General features: G+C 41.2%; 1 protein-coding gene and 1 pseudogene across 1 annotated transcript in view; one reads left to right on the top strand and one right to left on the bottom strand.

Annotated features, from left to right (window-relative positions):
* The window catches only part of LYPD6 (LY6/PLAUR domain containing 6), a 165,202-nt gene that overhangs the window by 34,155 nt on the left and 113,896 nt on the right, over positions 1 to 17,151 (top strand). The gene's annotated exons all lie outside the window — the stretch shown is intronic.
* LOC116557161 lies at positions 3,786 to 3,912 on the bottom strand (annotated as a pseudogene).

Raw genomic sequence — 17,151 nt, 5'->3', positions numbered from 1 at the left:
GCAATAGGAAACTAATACAGTGGAGGAGAGGAAAAGTATTTTTTTCCTCTACCCATTGTAGGTTTTGGATGAGGCCTCTATAACAACAACAACAACAAAAAGATTAACAAGAGAAAAGCATACAAATTTATTTAATAAATTTTATGTGATATGAGAGCCTTCCTAAGGAAATTAAGACCCTCAGAAATGGGCAAACCTGAGTATTTTTAGGCTAGGTTTGATAAAGAGTGAATAGTTGTGGAGAAATGTGTTAGGATAAAAAGAGTATAATGTGATGGGAATAAATTGGGGAGGACTTGGAAAGGTCTATTGGTTCAGATTCTGCTCCATGACTGTCTTAGTCCATTTTGTGCTGCTACCACAGAATATTTGAGACAGGGCAACTTATAAACAATGTAAGTTTACTTGCTTCATGGTTCTGGAGGCTGAGAAGTTAAATATCAAGGACCAGGCATCTGGTGGGGCCCTTTTTGTTGCATCATCCCATGGCATAAGGTAGAAGGGAAGGAGAGTGCGTGTGAGAGAGTGAGAAGTGAAGAGGGCTAGAACTCATCATTTTCTTAGGAATGCATCCTTATGATAAATAACCCACTCCCAAAATAATGGCATTAATTCATTCCTAGTCACCTCTTAAAGATTCCATCTCTCAACACTGTTGCATGGGAGATTAAGTTTTCAACACAGGAAATTTGGGGGACACATTCAACTCAAAACAGTGACCCTTCATCTTCAGAAATAAGGATGTTCCTTATCTCCCGGTATAAAGAAGCACCTCTTAGATGAGGGTCAATGATCTGCTTCAAAGGAAGGTCAGAACGTCCTTCTTCCGTTTTTTGACTAGCTTCAGGGGAGAAGTATGGGGTCAGGTCAGAGAGACCTTCCTGCTACTGAAGGAGTTTTTCTTGCATTTCTTCAGCCTAAAAGTTTCAGTATGCCAAGGTGCCATATTTTAGGTTATTATGTTCTGAGCCCCTCAACAGCGCCTACACACATGTAACATGCCTCTGGGCTCAGTGTATTTGCATCTAACCTTGACTAATCAGAGAGTTGTTCTTGATGCTCATGATGGTCAAAGCTAACATTTATTGAACCTTTTGCTGTGTGCTAGTCACTGTGGTCAACATTTATATATGATCTTCATAGTCACCCTAAGGCTCCGTTATTATCCCAGTTTGGCAAACGAGAAAACTGATGCACAGACTGTTTTAATCATTTTCTTCCAATCACACTACTGAATAGGTGATGGCACTGGGACTTGGAAATGAGCAATGTGGCTCTCAGGTCTGTGGCCACAGCACTCTATCCTGCTTACTCATGTTCTCATGTCACACTTAAATTCTATATGCTGTCCTAGTGTGATGTGTTGTAAAGAAATTGGAAGAGCTAGATTTGAATATTGGTGCCTTCAGTAATCAGTTGGCTCTGTAAATGTGGGCAAGTCAGCCAGCCTAGATCTGTGTGCCTGTCTTTGTTAAACCTCATGGGATTAATATGAGAATTGATGTTTCTCAAAGCATGTGTGTTTCTCAGTAGCATACGTATAGTGCCTGATGCTTCTCAAAGCACTTTCACATGCTTTGAGAAACATCAGGTACTACACATATGCTGTTTATCAGTATATATTTGGTTGCTGTATATCTTCTGCAGATTTCCTCATACCAGGATTACCTGCCTGGTCTGACTCCTTTGGTAAGTAGGGGCTTAATAGTATTTGGTATATGCATTTGATAAAAATGCTATTGACCTCTTAGTTCTCATTCTTATATTTCGGGTTGTTGACATTAAAAATCTGAGAGCTCAGAATTTAGTCTCCTTCATAGAACTTTATTCTCTTTCCTACTTTTTTTTTTTAAAGAGCCTTTCTTATCTCACTCCTGAGCTAGTATTTTTATCTTGTAGCCCATAGGAAGGTAGGACTTACAGAAAACTTGCAATAATTTCAGCAGCTTTTCAGAAGGGCTTTGAGTGAACAGTTAGTCTCTTGAGAATGTGAAGTCATTTGTGGTGGAAAATCTTAACCTAGTATTGAGTTGCAAATCCTGGAAAGTCCTTACTTAAGAGAACTTTTAAAAAGAAAGCCAGTGAAATACACCTGACTCTCCTTCTCCCTGTCCTGCCTTAGCCTGCAATGTTACTTATTCCTTTAAGATGCTTTAATTGCTAATTGTCTGCTGTTTGATTGTGAGATTAGTTGAGCTCACCAGGATGATGGAAGGTCTGACCTGACCAGACCTGAATTCGTTGGCAAATTCTCAACTTTTTGAAAAATTAATGAGTTTTGGCTGAGATGACACCTGACTTTTTGCAGCATCTTGTTTTGATTTATTGTTTCTTTTGTTTACTTGTCAGATATTCCTGCCCACAACATGGATTTACAGAGTACAACTGTTTTTTGCATGTTCAAAGCAAGTCAAGCTATCCTGAATGGTGCAACATACAGACATAAAACGATACTGTAACGGGTATCCTTATGGATACATTCCGGTTCTTCTCTGATTGTTTCCCTGGGATGAATTCTTAGACATAGAATTATTCCACAAAGGGTACCAACTTAAAACATTTAAAACCACCAAACCAAAAAAAAAAATACATATGAATAAATTGTATTTTCTTTTTATTTTTTTATTGAGACTGAGTCTCAATCTATCACCAGGCTGGAGTGCAGTGGCGTGATTCCCTCTCACTGCAACTTCCATTTTTCCAGTATCAAGCAATTCTCCTGCCTCAGCCTCCCAAGTACCTGGGACTACAGGCACACACTACCATGCCCGGCTAATCTTTTGTATTTTTAGTAGACGCCGAGTTTCACCATGTTGGCCAGGATGGTCTCAATCTCTTGACTTTGTGATCCACCTGCCTCAGCCTCCCAAAGTGCTGGGATTACAGGCATGAGCCACCACACTGGGCTGAATAGATTGTATTTTCTAAAGACTATACTTATTAACACTCCCACCAGTAGTATATGAGAATGTATACCTCACTGCAACTTTATCAGTGTTCACTTACTCTGTAAATATCTCTGGAGTACTTATGATCTTCCAGGTTCAGACATTTTTCAGAAGTTTTCAAAAGCACACCAGGTGATTTGAATTGTAGACATCTGAGAACTACTGGTTTAGTAAATAGGAGAAAAGTATTCTCTTACTACCTCTTAGTGGTCTGAACCTTTCCTACTACCCCCTTAAAATAGATAGCTCTCTAGGTCATTGGTGTGTTTTCTACACAGGACATACTGTTCCTAATGAGCAGCCCCTTTATCAGTCTAACACTCTCTTTAACCACTAATTCACAGTAATGCTACCTATAGGCTTATTAATATAATCTTTTGCCCATGCAGAGCTTTCCAATGTGCAAATAATTCTACTGGATGATGTTACCTTTCAACTGAACAGAATCTCTTCTTGGCAAAGCACTTCACCAATACTATCACATTTAACTATTGCAGAGACCTTGGAATTAGACATTTTCATTCTATTTTTACAGAAAAAGGAAAAGGAACTCAAATAAGTAGCTTTTCTCTAAGGTTGTGCAACTCATAATCACGTTAGGAGCTGACTCAGTGTAGGTCTTCTGACTTCAAGTTCAGTTTCCAATGCTGATTAGAACCTGTCTTTGGCTTTCTCTAGTTCTGATGCTTTTTAATACACAAATGGATCTGGCTACTAGATTGTTATTAAGGCTACTTCGTTTAGTGCCTGCCTTTCTCATGCTCATTTTCTTCTCTATATGCTCATCTGGGATTTTACATATTTACAGCAGTGTTTCTCAAATTTTCTTTTTTTCATTATTGCTCCTCCTTTCTCAGGAGTAAAATCCAATTTAATTTAAATTCTTCCTAATGAGAGAAATTAAATATTAAACCAATAAGAACAGATATTACACTTGATCTTAGCCAAAATGCTGAGAAGTGAAGAAAAATTAAATATTAACGAATAAAATTTTGACAGGTAGGGTTGAGCTTTGGATGGTAATGTCTGATGTTTTTGTTCTTCAGCAATCAATTTTAATCTTCTTGGGAGTTCAGAAATGCTATTAATGGACTTACCAATTTAGATGTCTAACCCTGGTTATCAGGGCAGAGAGGAGAGCTGTTTAACATACTGATGGATCATATAACCAACCATATGTTTGTAACTCATGGAGCACATGACACCGACATTACTCTCAGCTCACACCAACTAATTCCTTACAAGGAAGCCATGCTTCAGTGTGGATTACTAATTATTCAAACATGCATTCTGTATGATTAAACCACATGGAATTTCACATTTGCTTTTGTTTTCCATATATTTTATTGCTCATATAGATTATATCTTTACCTTTTACCCACTGCCTGCCTTTTTATTAAATGTGAGCTTTGAATAAGGCTTTTGTCTCCTGGTGGTCACAGCTCTGGGCTGAACTTTTAGATTCATTAGTTTCTAATTCGTGGCACTTACCTACATTTTTACTTATAATTTTAGATAAAGAAATGCTGGCATGTTCACAGGCAGGAAAACACTGCATTGGTAGATAAGGGCCATTCCATGCTGAGCTTGACTGGTTGCCACAAACTCTGACATCTCTGACCCCTTGGCAGGGAAAGAATGTAAATGAGCAAGAATAAAGAGCCCCAGGTAGCTTCTGTTTGTTTTTACAAGAGAGACAGATCTAGGTGATTTGGGAGAATGCCAGATATTATAAACACAGAGCCAGAGAAAAAGAACAAGGATGGCGAGAAGAGGCTAGGGACTGTGGGAGGTGCACTTGCAGGGAGTGGAGTCTGGCCCAGAGGAAGGTTTTCATTCATTTCTGTGCATAGAATTTTTAAGATTAACTTGCTAATTTCTTTACTGAAGTCAAGCAAGATTTTAAGTTATTTATCAGGGCTCATAGAGTATCTATTTATAGAAGTCAGAATAAAAATAAATGAACCATGAATGCTAACACGCATCTAGCAAATTTAATAAGATTTAAAAGTTGAATAAACCAATGGAGCCTGCACATTTTCTCCAGGGCCCCTTTACAAGTTTTAACTTTGTTCCTCTTTTCCCCCACCTCATTTTACACACTGTCTTGTGTGGATTCTTTTAACGTTAGCTTGTAGAATACTGAAATGATTTAAAAGCCTGCTTTTAGAGGATACTTCATTTTTAGTTAAACATTTACATTATGATGGCTTCCTATGTTACCTGCTGAAAAAAAAAAAAGTTTTTTTTTGCAAGTGCTAGACTTTCAATGAAGATAAAGGAGATTGTATGAATGATCTGTTGTTGCATAACAAACTGCCACAAGTAAAACAACAATATTTATTATATTAAATTTGGTATGGCTTGGGTGGGTCCTCTGCTTCAGGGTCTCTTACAAGGCTGCAATCAGCTGGTAGCCAGGGCAGGGATTTTATCTGAATGCTTGACTGGGAAAGATCCACTTCTGTGCTCCCATGGTTGTTGCATAATCCAGTTTGTTGAAGACTTTTGGACTGAGGGCCTCAGTTCCTAACTACTTTGGAGGCCACCCTCAGTCCTTGGTTATACGGGCCTTCTCAACATGGGAACTTGCTTCCTCAAAGCCAGCAGGAGATACAGTCTGCTGGAAAGACACCCACCACCTTTGCCATATCTGATTGGTCATGGAGTCACTAGACCAGCCCACACTAAAGGGCAGGAGATTACACAAATGCATTAACACCAGATTGAGGAGCACCGTAGTATCCTAGGCCAAGGAGATATGTGATTGTAGGTTCTTTGAGGGAAGATACCTTTTTTTAATACTTAAAACATTTACAAAACCTTTGTGAGGTGGTAGCTAGCACTTTGTGCTGAACTGGATCGTGCAGCCCTGGGATAGCACTGGACAGGGCACGAGAGACCAACCACTCTGTGAGTAAATGAACATAGAGAGCAACCTCCTTGAGCATTCTCAGGCAAGAGAAACAAGAGGCCTCAGAGCTCCAGCAAAACAATGGCAGAAAACACATCTTTATCTTTTCAAAGCTGTGTTAGAGGGAAATGAATATATTCTGGTTCTGGAGATTTTCAGTTTTCTTTTTATCTCATTAATTCCCTGCTGGGTGCTCCAGGACAAGATATCCAAAAAACCTTTTTTGAATGGCAGGTACTGTGAATATAAATAGAAAAAATACACCATATTTTTCCTTAGGGAACTTTCAGTCTTATGGAAGAGACATAAATGGAAGTGGACAATTACTAAATGTCATCAAAAGGCCCGAGAAAAAGTTATGCAAAACCTACTGTGTGTGCACAGAGGCTGTAAACCTAATCCCAAGTTGCAGGTGGGTGAGTGTTGGACAACATTCAAGGAAGGCTTTCTGGAAGAGGTGACACAGAGTTGAATTAGTTGGACTTAACCTTTGAAGAAATGAAGGCAGGCTTTGCTGGGAGGGGTTGAAGTATTATGTATAAAGGCTCAGAAACAGGAGAGCATTTTGGACCTCATGAAACTGCAAGTTGTTCTGTATGGATGGAGTTTAGGGACCTTCTTGGGAAGTGGTAAAAAAAAAATGAGGCTAGAGTTGGGTGTGGTAATGCCTGAAATCCCAACTATTCAGGAGGCTGAGGCAGGAGGATTACTTGAGCCCAGGAGTTAGAGGCTTCAGTGAGCTATGACTACACCACAGCACTCTAGCTTGGGTGACAGAGTGAGGCCCTGTATCTACAAATAAAAAATAAAAAGATGAGGCTGCAAGGTACACAGGAATAAAATGATCATCAGAGTTTTTGGATGTTGTTCCAAGGATTTTGGACTTTACCATTAAAAAATTAGGGGCTAATCCATCAGATTGTGCTTTAGAAGTAGAGAAGGATTGAAAGGGTGTTAGGAGACAAGAAGACCAAATAGGATGCAGGTGAAGGGAGGGGGGGTCTGAAATGCAATGAAGCCAGAGGGAGAGGAAATGGTGAATTTGAGATCCTAAGGATGCAGAATCATCAAGACAGGGTGATGGCATTGGTTGTGGAGGGGGAAGCAGTGGAAGAAGGAAAGCTTGACTCAGATTTCTGACTGCAGTGTCTGGGTAGATGGTGGGGTAACTCGCCAGTTTATAAAACATTGGGAAAGTGATATGTTTGAGTTCCGTTTTGGAATTATTCATTATATGGGTTTGTAGGAATCTGAGCAGAGATGAGCTGTGTTTCAGGGCATCCAGATCTGGAGCTCAGGTGAATGTGGAGGAGACCACTAAAGGAGAGTGTGCAGACCCAGAGGAGAAAAAGAACGAAGGGCGAGTGCCTGTGACATCTGCAGTTAGGGGGAAGAGGACACCGTAAGAGAGGAGGAGAAACAAGTGGTGTGATAATCAAAGCTCCCGGGTTACAGGCCACAGAAGCCAACACAAGCTGGCTCAAGAATTTAGGATGTCAAAGGCACTAAATGTTCTGGAACTAGGACCCAGAAAGTCTCCAGGAGCACAGCGGGCACTCTGTCACACTAAGGTCCTCATATCCCAGCAAAGCTGTTTCCTTTTTCTGTCTAAACACCATCTTCCTCCACTGCCCTGTGCAGGTGATAAACCCGCAGCTCCTCCCCAGATAATGAGCTCACCCATCCAATTGACTGCCTTTTGACCTCAACTTCAGTTTTCTGGGAGAGTTAGTCTAGTATTTTGTCTTGGAAAGGTGCCCATGGTGTCATGCAGTACAAATGTAGCTAATGAGGACCCACCCTGGCTGTAGTCAGCCCTTAGCGAAAGAAGGATGTAGTTAGAATCGTAAATACCGCGGGCAGCTGAAATGGTAGGAAGACAATGGTAGGAAGAGGGGTCAAGAAAGCCAGAACGGGGCCGGGCGCGGTGGCTCAAGCCTGTAATCCCAGCACTTTGGAAGGCCAAGGCGGGTGGATCACAAGGTCAAGAGATCGAGACCATCCTGGTCAACATGGTGAAACCCCGTCTCTACTAAAACTACAAAAAAATTAGCTGGGCATGGTGGCGCGTGTCTGTAGTCCCAGCCACTCAGGAGGCTGAGGCAGGAGAATTGCCTGAACTCAGGAGGTGGAGGTTGCGGTGAGCTGAGATCCCATTGCACTCCAGCCTGGGTAACGAAAGCGAAACTCCGTCTCAAAAAAAAAAAAAAAAAAAAAAAAGAAAGCCAGAACGAGGGAGAGATTCAAAGAAGAGGGAGGAAGTGGTCCAATGTGCTAGATGCTGCTGACCTAACAGAAGGATTGAATTTAGGAAGAAGAGGAGGACTGTGGGTCCACGACTTTGAGTAGCTAAGTCTGTGAAACTAAGTGGGAAATTACTGATTTTCATTTAGAGGGGTAAGGCGTAAGTATGCTTCTCTGTGGGGGAAGAAGAGGAACAGGCATTAAATTGGGAGAATAGGCAATACAGCTGGAGGGCATAACTGATGGATGAGATTCCCGAGCAAGCAGGAAGGAACACAGGTGGAGGGATTAGCAGCAGATGAGAATGGGCCACAGCTCTCACCGGGGCAGGCAGGAAAGTGGGGGATGCTGACGTAGATAATTTGGAGGGTGGACTGCTAAGAAATTAAGTCCAGATTCTGGTGACAGGAATTATTTACTCTTTACAAAACCCTAAGTTCTTCTCTTGCTCCTTAAATGTATTGAATAAATGCTGAGAAGAGCAATTTAAAGGTCTTTGCCAACAAAAGGATCTGGCATTTCGTATACTGGTGAATTGACAGAGAGAGGCTAGGCCAGGCCAGGACTCATAGGAGCCCCCAGTTGGGCCCAGTGGCCCTGTCTGAAGTAAATGACCCTGTGTTCCTGCTGTGGCCTGTGTTCCCCCAAAATCCACGTTGAAACTTAATTTCCAGTGTGACAGTATGAAGAGATAGAGTCTTTAGGAGGTGATTTAGCCCTGAGGGTGGAGCCTGCGATTAATGACTTTATATAAGAAGCCTGAGGGTGCTGTTCATCCCTATCCCCGACCATCTCTTTTACCTTGTGAGGATGCAGCAACAAGGCGCCATTTTGGAAGCAGAGAACAGCCTTCAACAGACATGGAATCTGCTGGCGCCTTGATCTTGGAATTCCCACCGTCTAGAACTGTGAGCAGTACATTTTTGTTTCTTATTAATAAATTACCCAGTCTGTGGTATGTTTTTATAGCAGAACAAACAGACTCGGACAATTTCTAAGTGCCCAAGAGCATCCTATGAGAAGCAAACATAAAATATGAATGTATCACTCCAGCCTGGGCAACAGTGAGACCCTGTCCCTACTAAATAAATAGCTGGGCATGGTGATGTGTACCTGTAGTCTCAGTTACTCAGGGGCTAAAGCAGGAGAATTGCTTGAGCCTAGGAGTTGGAAGTTACGTGAGCTGTGATTACAGCACTGCATTCCGGCCTACACAACAGAGCGAGACCCTGTCTCTTAAAAATAATGAATGTAGCTAATGACAATTGTACTAGAATTAGAAAATGTAGACTTTGTCTTTCTCCTATATTCTTGCCATGGCTTTTCTCGCCTCACTGAGGCTTTTTTTTTTTAAGTGACAGGATCCCCAGGATCCCACTCTTCCCCAGGCTGGAGAGCAGGGGGAGAGACTATGGCTCCCTGCAGCCTTGACTTCTCAGTCCCAGGTGATTGAGGCTGACTCTTGGTTGCATCAACAGCATAGGGCTGGGATCCTGTGCAAGATGGCCTTCCTCCCAAGTTTGTCAACTGTCATTGGCAAAGCACATATCTGAGGATGTCTGGCCCTAACTGGACTCATCCTCCCACCCACCGCTTCATTTACTAGAAGACCTATAAGCTTTTCTTCTATGCATCTTTAGCCCAGCTAAGTGAGAATTACTAGAATAGGATTCAAGAGAAATTTAGGTTTAGTAGCAAAGAGAAAGAGGACTTATCTATCATTAAATATTCTAAATCAATATTTTTCCTCTAAGAAATCTTTGGGTTTAGTTTATCAAAAAGAGGATGTGATGATGGTGATTTTATCCAAGTTAATTTATTATTTTCAGTTTTCTCCTATCCTCCGAATATTTCAAGTGGAAGAAGTGAGAAGCTTTTTTTATACTTTTTGTATTTAGGAGCAAAAACCATGATTTGTGGGAATGCTTTCGTGATAATAGTCACCAGCGTTTTTTGAGTGCCTCACACGTGTCTGGAATTGTGTCATTAGAACCCGTGCCTGGCACTTAGCAGGCATCAGAAGGCACGGGTCTGCTGATGCACTTAACTAGTGTTTAATGTGCTACCAGAGGATGCAGAGGGCAGACTTTCTAGTACCAGGGAGGCTCTGTGAGAGTAGCTTCATCAAATCTGCCAGTCTTTGCTGGAGTGTCCATAGTATTCCTAGTTAATCCTGATTTTAGGCGTAGAAATTCTCTGCTTGATCTGAGGGAGGGGTATTAGATCCTCAAAAGAGCAAAAACAAGTCTTTAGGCCATTCCACCTACCCCTCCATAGAGGCACCAGAAATTCCAAAGGGAATGATGGCTTTTTGGGCTTCAGGTGGTGGAATAACTCACAGGAGAGCTGAGGCATTCCAGAGATTTGCTTCCCTGAGATATTTATTTGAATAGCCCCTTATTCTGGACAGAAGGACAAAATTAATGCCTTGAAAATAGAGATTTGTCAGCCTTCCTGGGTGAATAGAATGTTCAGTGGGTGCAGGTGAGGATTTATCAGACTTTGAACTGCACCCCTCCCCACCACCGTACACAGCCCATCCTCATTAATTCCTAATACTTGCAATACAACTCTTTCAGTAAGACCTTACACCAGATAAAGTCCTTGTTCCTCTCTTGAGACTGTAACCGTATGCTTTGCTCATGCTATTGTATTTTTGTCACTTTGAAGTCCCTGTTTGCATTTAAAGAGTGCTCTCTTTGAATAAATTTCCCTAGCAGAATATCCAGATTGGTTCAAAGCCCGTGAGTAGAGTTCCTGTGTTGTCTTAAATACTGAGGGACACCTTCATCTGGAGTGTTGGGTGCATTTCATACTCGCTTTTTAATTAACAAACAGTTTTGGGAATTGAGACATTTGACTTTAGATGACTCCAGAATTTCACATTCTTAAAGCTGGTCTAATCAACTTGCAGGAGCGTTAGAAGAATTTGGTTTATTTTTTAAAAAATTGATCTCTATGAGCCAATGTATATGATGATCAAGAAAAGATAATAATTCATTGTAATAAAGGCTAGAATAGTAGTTCCTTTGCAGAGGGTGGGGATGGGACAGGTGTATGCGCTTTCTAGAGTCCTAGAAGTGTTTATAACTTGCTCCAGATGTGAGTTACATAGGAGCATACAAATGTAAAAATTCACAGAGCTTTATTTACATCAGTAAACAAGAACACAAAAATTTTAATCTAGGGGTTGATCCCATCATTCCTTAAGTTTGCAGGCTTCATTATAGGTCCTCAGTGTAAACCTTTGTGGGGTTTTAAGATCCTGTAAAGAGTTACAGGATCAGATTTGTGCTTTGAGGAGCTCTCTGGTTGTTGCTAGAGAAAGGTTTGGAGAGGACTGAGTGAGAGCAGTGGCCGTGGCTGGGAGGCTCATGCTGTGATCAGCAAGAGAGAGCAGGCCCTTTATTAGAGTGCAGGCAAGGGGCTTTGTCAGGTGCAGGAGAAGGTGTTGAGGGTGACTCCCAGGAGTCCTACAGGAGCAGTTGTGTAGAGGGAATGGCCATTGCCTGGAGATCAAGAATTCAGCTGCAGACATGTTTAGTTTCTAATGCCAGTGAGCCACCCTTGAAGATGACAAGTAGGTAATTAAGTAGGTGAGTCTGGAGTCAGAAAATTGGTCTGGGATGAAGTTATGCATTTGGAAGTTGCTGGCATGGTATTTAAAGCAATGGCAATACATGAAATCACTTTGAGAGAGAGAACAGAGTAGGAAAGAAAGGGGTTCCAGGACTGTGTCCTGAGAAACTGCCACATTTAGATGTCAGGTAAGGGAGAATCAGACTAGCAGACTGAAAAGGAGTGAAAGGGGAGTCCAAGGACAGCAAGGATACTGAGCTGTCCTGGTGTCCATGGGAAGACTGCTTCAAGAAGTAGAGAGTGGTCTACTGTTGTGAATGCTGCTGAGCAGTCAAGTAAGTGGAGGACTGAAATCCTCAGTTGGATTTCATAGAATGGAGGCCATTCGTCATCTCAGAAAGAATGACTTATGTGGAGGTGTGCTGGTAGAAGCCATACTGCAGTGAAACAAAGCTGTAGATTTTTTTCTTGCAGGTTATTTGTGCTTTACTCATATATGCAAAATACCAATCCTTTGTGTAACATTTAATTGTGTAAGCTTAATTCTGTTGTAATGTACAGGGATTAATTGAAATCCAGCTTCTTTAGCTGTTTTAGTGAAAGAAATTGAATATAGAAAATTCCTGTGGGAAACTACTTTTGAGACTTTGTATTTACTCAGTTGGATTTTTAAAGAGGTCACTTTATGTTCCATTCCTGCCCCCATACAGGAATGAACTGCATGATACTTGATTCATATTGCTTTAAAGGGTAAAATATTAACGGAACTTCTTGGGAAGTTTATAATTTCTCTAGCTGATATTCACGCTGAGTATCCCTGGAGGCTAAATGGCCAGCATCTTTTCTTGAACTTATGGAAATCCCAATAATGGAACAATACCAGGGTAGGGAGGGCTCACATCACTTCAAAAGTCAAGCATATGGTTTTGTTGACTAAAATACATAGACCGAGAAAAAAGAAAAACAAAGGAAACAAGTCTCCATTATGTTTGGGTCTTGAGTGTAGGGAGTGTTTTGTGAATACGATGCATCTTATGGCTTTGTGTTTGATGTTAACTCAGTGTTTAGTCAAGGTAGAAAAGTAGAGTCGATGTGTGATTTTCTTACATCCTGGGACATAGTGACATCTAGCCCTGGATCCTGGTGCTCCATGATACTGGGAATGAAGACAACAATTTGAGTAGGTTCTAGATAGAGCCTAGCAAGTAGTAGGTTCCAGAGTGATATTGTATTGAATAATGTTACACTGAAGGGAAACCCGTCCATGACAATCTCCCTTCTCTTTTTTTTTTTTTTTTTTTTTTGCTGAGTCTTAGGCTCTTAAGAGAAATGTTCTGTGTTAATTTTCTTCTTCTTCCTGCACTGAGATTCTGCTGAGAATTGGAAGGGCCAATCTATAATAAGTTTCTCTATGCTGGTATCAAGAGGGAGGGTGAACATCCTGCTTTACAGGAAGGAAGCACATGTTAGGCTTTTACTATAGATGGTTAATATTTTCAGAATGAAATTTGATTTTACAGCATAGTCATATTTATGCAATATGATATTATAACTATAAGAAAAAATAGTGGTTTGGTTTGGTTTGGTTTTGCATGAAAGAATATGGGCTGGGATGAGCAGTAAAGAAAGCAGTGACGGAAACAACTTCACTCCCACTGTTTGCAGATCTCGTCTGGTTCTGGCAGGAAGTCAGAGTTTCTGAGGAGAGGGGATGCCCAGTTTGGTCCAGGTGATGTTCAGTCTTCAAGAATCTAGAAAGATGTGGGTGTTGTCCATGATTGATCAGAAGAGCTGTTTCACAGACCTCAGGGTTTGTTCCAGGTTACAATTACAGTGTCTGTATATTTTTCTTAGATGGAGTTGGAAGTATGAGTAGATTTATTCTGAAGGTAGACAAGCCAGGATTTACCTTGATTTCTTGAGTATTTTTCATCAGCACAAATGAACCCAATAAGTACGTGCTCATGAGTGGCACTGTGATTTTTGATATACAGCTGGTGTCAAACTAATTGTAATGAGTCTTGGTGAGATGAAGTCATGGAACTGTGAGAGGTAGATGGGGTGTGAGTGGGGAACACTTGAGAGCTTTCTTTTCCTCTGAAGGAATGATGGTGATGATAATGATGCCTACTGTTTCTTGAATGGGCACATATGTGGTCCTGCCCTCTGTCTTGGTATGATGAAATTGAAACTCGGAAAGTTCTTACGTATTCTTTGACCCTGCAATCCCAATGGTCTAAAAAAAAGATTTAGAAAATACCTTTTCTAAAGAGAATCAGAAACATGTTTGGGGTCCTCCCAGCATTTTTCTGTTTGTATATTCTTGTTTCTCTGTTTCTTCTACCATGCTTTCTTGTGGGCCCATTGCTATAATTGTTACCATGACATTTGAAATTCCCTCCCAAGTGCTACAAAGAGACTGTGTTGTTATTATTGCTGTTTGTTGTTATTTTTGTTATTGCTGTGATTGCAGAGAGGCAAGGAACTGGGCTTGACAGGTGGAAGGGGGAATTCCAACAAGAGAGTATGTCTGGGATGCTGGGAAGCTTGAGGACTGGGATACTGAGAGAGCTAGACAGGATGTGACTAACGAGAACAATGCCATCAATATGCAAAGCATACAGAATTGGGAGTCTGGTTCCAAAAATGCTACCCCTGCAAAATTACAATAGCAGCATTTTCTTAGTACATAAGCCAAGTGTTATTTTAGCCTGAGAGGAGGCAGCTGAATTGGAGATAGTGAACGCACCTAAACAAATGTGGCCTGGGATGAAGCTGCAAAAACACAGAAGGGCTGCATGCTGGCATGGAAACTGCCTCCGAGCTGAAACAACAGAAGCTGAAGTTGAACGGTGTCAGCCCAGGATGTGCGGTTTGCCCTGGGTCTGTTTTGGAGGCCTTGGGAAGATTTACAGTCTAAAACTGGTACAAAAGAAACAGTTCTGTCTAACTTGGCAAGATTGAAGAGCTTTCTGGTGGTTAACTTTCACTGTGCATATCTATTTGTATGCCCTGCATTTCATCTGAATACCATTAAAATAAATGGAGACAGAAGTCCCTCACCCACCCCATTCCACCCCAGAATGCATATTTTTTCCATTGCCTTCTGAACTCTGCTCAGTAGGGGGGGTCTTCCTAGTTTGGAAAAGCCACGCTTGAGTGTTCTAGAGGAGGGGATAAAGAACAAAGTCAAATAAACCTAATCTCCCATCTGTAAAATGCTATTAATAATACCCACTTCATAGGGTTGTTGTGAGAATTAAATGCAATTAATAATATTGCAATTTAATGTAAAATTTATTATTAGATGCCATACATGTATAGAAGATCTAATAAAAATATATATTACTGGGTATTCATTTGGTCTTACCCACTGTTTCACTGTCTTTTTGTTTTTATTTTTATGTTTTATTATACTTTGAGTTCTGGGGTACATGAGCAGAAGGTGCAGAGTTGTTACATAGGTATATACATGCCATGGTAGTTTGCTGCATCCATCAACCCATCACCTATATTAGATATTTCTCCTAATGCTATCCCTCCCCTATCCCCCCACACCCTGCTATCCCTCCCCTAGCCCCCTACCCCCCAACAGGCCCCAGTGTATGATGTTCCCCTCCCTGTGTCCCTCTATTCTCATTGTTCAACATCCACTTATGAGTGAGAACATGCGGTGTTTGGTTTTCTGTTCTTATGTCAGTTTGCTGAGAATGATGGTTTCCAGCTTATCCATGTCCCTGCAAAGGACACGAACTCCTCGTTTTTTATGGCTACATAGTATTCCATGTGCCACATTTTCTTTATCTAGTCTATCATTGGTGGGCATTTGGGTTGGTTCCAAGTGTTTGCTATTGTGAACAGTACTGCAATAAACGTACATGTTCGTGGGTCTTTATAATAGAATGATTTATAATCCTTTGAGTATATACCCAGTAATAAGATTGCTTGGTCAAATGGTATTTCTATTTCTAGATCTTTGAGGAATCGCCACACTGTCTTCCACAATGGTTGAACTGCTTTACATTCCCACCAACAGTGTACAAATGTTCCTATTTCTCCACATCCTCTCCAGCATCTGTTGTCTCCTGATTTTTTAATGATCGCCATTCTAACTGGCGTGAGATAGTATCTCATTGTGGTTTTGATTTGCATTTCTGGACAAAGGATATGAACAGACACTTTTCACTGTCTTTATATGCAGTTTCTCATTTGGGATAAGCAACTTAATCCAGGGACGTACGTAAAGCTTATAAAGTGTAGAAAGAGTTGAAATCCTCAGAACTGATGACAAAGCTTACATGTAACCATTGCTACTGTTCCCTGATTTGGATCTGGCATTTAATTAAATTCACTTAATTAAATATGGAGCAATCAAAAGCTCATGTGTTCTTTTCTCCTGGTTTCATATAAACTGTCCACAGTGCAGTCACCAAACCTTTGCATCTCCTTTGTTACTGGGCTCAGGAGATAGCATAAAATCAGACTTCAGCTCTATATGGTTATACATGTATGAGCCATCTCACTATAGGACTCCACTGTCTTAACCAAGGTCTGTACTATTGCTAAGAAAATTGATGACCCCTGGTTTAGAACTTTGTCTAACAACAAACTACTTTGAATAGGCAAGTGGTTTTTTGTGGTGAAGTAGATGACTCTTTTCTTTTTTGTTTTTGGAAACATGCTGAGTGATGTTGTCTCTCAGATTTGTGGGCAGGTTTTGTTGCAAGAAAACTACGCAGGAATCTACCTGGCTTAATTACTGGAAAAAAATAGTTGCTGAGCAAGTCCCAGGTTGAAGTGGGCACTGTGCACAGGAGCTGCTTTATCAGACTTTAAGGGATGCTGTGAGAGGCAACAGCACTTCTCCAACATGTAGGCTCTAACCTTGAAGGCACAGTGGCTCACAGGCCCAGTAATAATGTGAGCATAAAAAAGCAAAGATAAAGGAAACAGTTAGGGCCCCTCTGATCCTTCCAGTCTGTATCTGTGTTTGCTGGCTTTATCATTACTCTTGCCCTGGAGCCTCCTGCAGGCCTCATGTGTATTTATCGCAAATATACTGTCTCCAATGTGCCAGGCATGAGGCCAGGCCCTGGGGATCCAGTAATGAGACACAGTTCCTATCTAAATATTGTCTCTTCCTTTTTCTATGTACCTCCTAAAGCTGGAGATGCTGTTTTACCCATTCTTGGAAAGACTTTCCTAGCTATCTTTAACTCATAGTAAGAATCAAGGGAGCATTTATGATCACATATATATGGAGAGAGAGAGAGAGAGAGAGAGAGTTGAGACAGGGTTTCACTCTGTCACCCAGGCTGGAATGCAGTAGCATGATCACAGCTCACTGCAGCCTCAACCTTCCCTGGCTCAGGTGATCCTCCCACCTCAGCCTCCTGAGTAGCTGGGACTACAGGCACCCGCCACCACGCCCAGCTAATTTTTTGCATTTTTTGTAGAGACAGGGTT

Source organism: Sapajus apella, unplaced genomic scaffold, assembly GCF_009761245.1.
Source record: "Sapajus apella isolate SASKATOON/1434 unplaced genomic scaffold, GSC_monkey_1.0 scaffold18, whole genome shotgun sequence".
NCBI classification, from domain to species: Eukaryota; Metazoa; Chordata; class Mammalia; order Primates; family Cebidae; genus Sapajus; species Sapajus apella.
The sequence above is the reverse complement of the archived record's forward strand: the minus strand, read 5'-3'. Positions and strand labels throughout refer to the sequence as shown.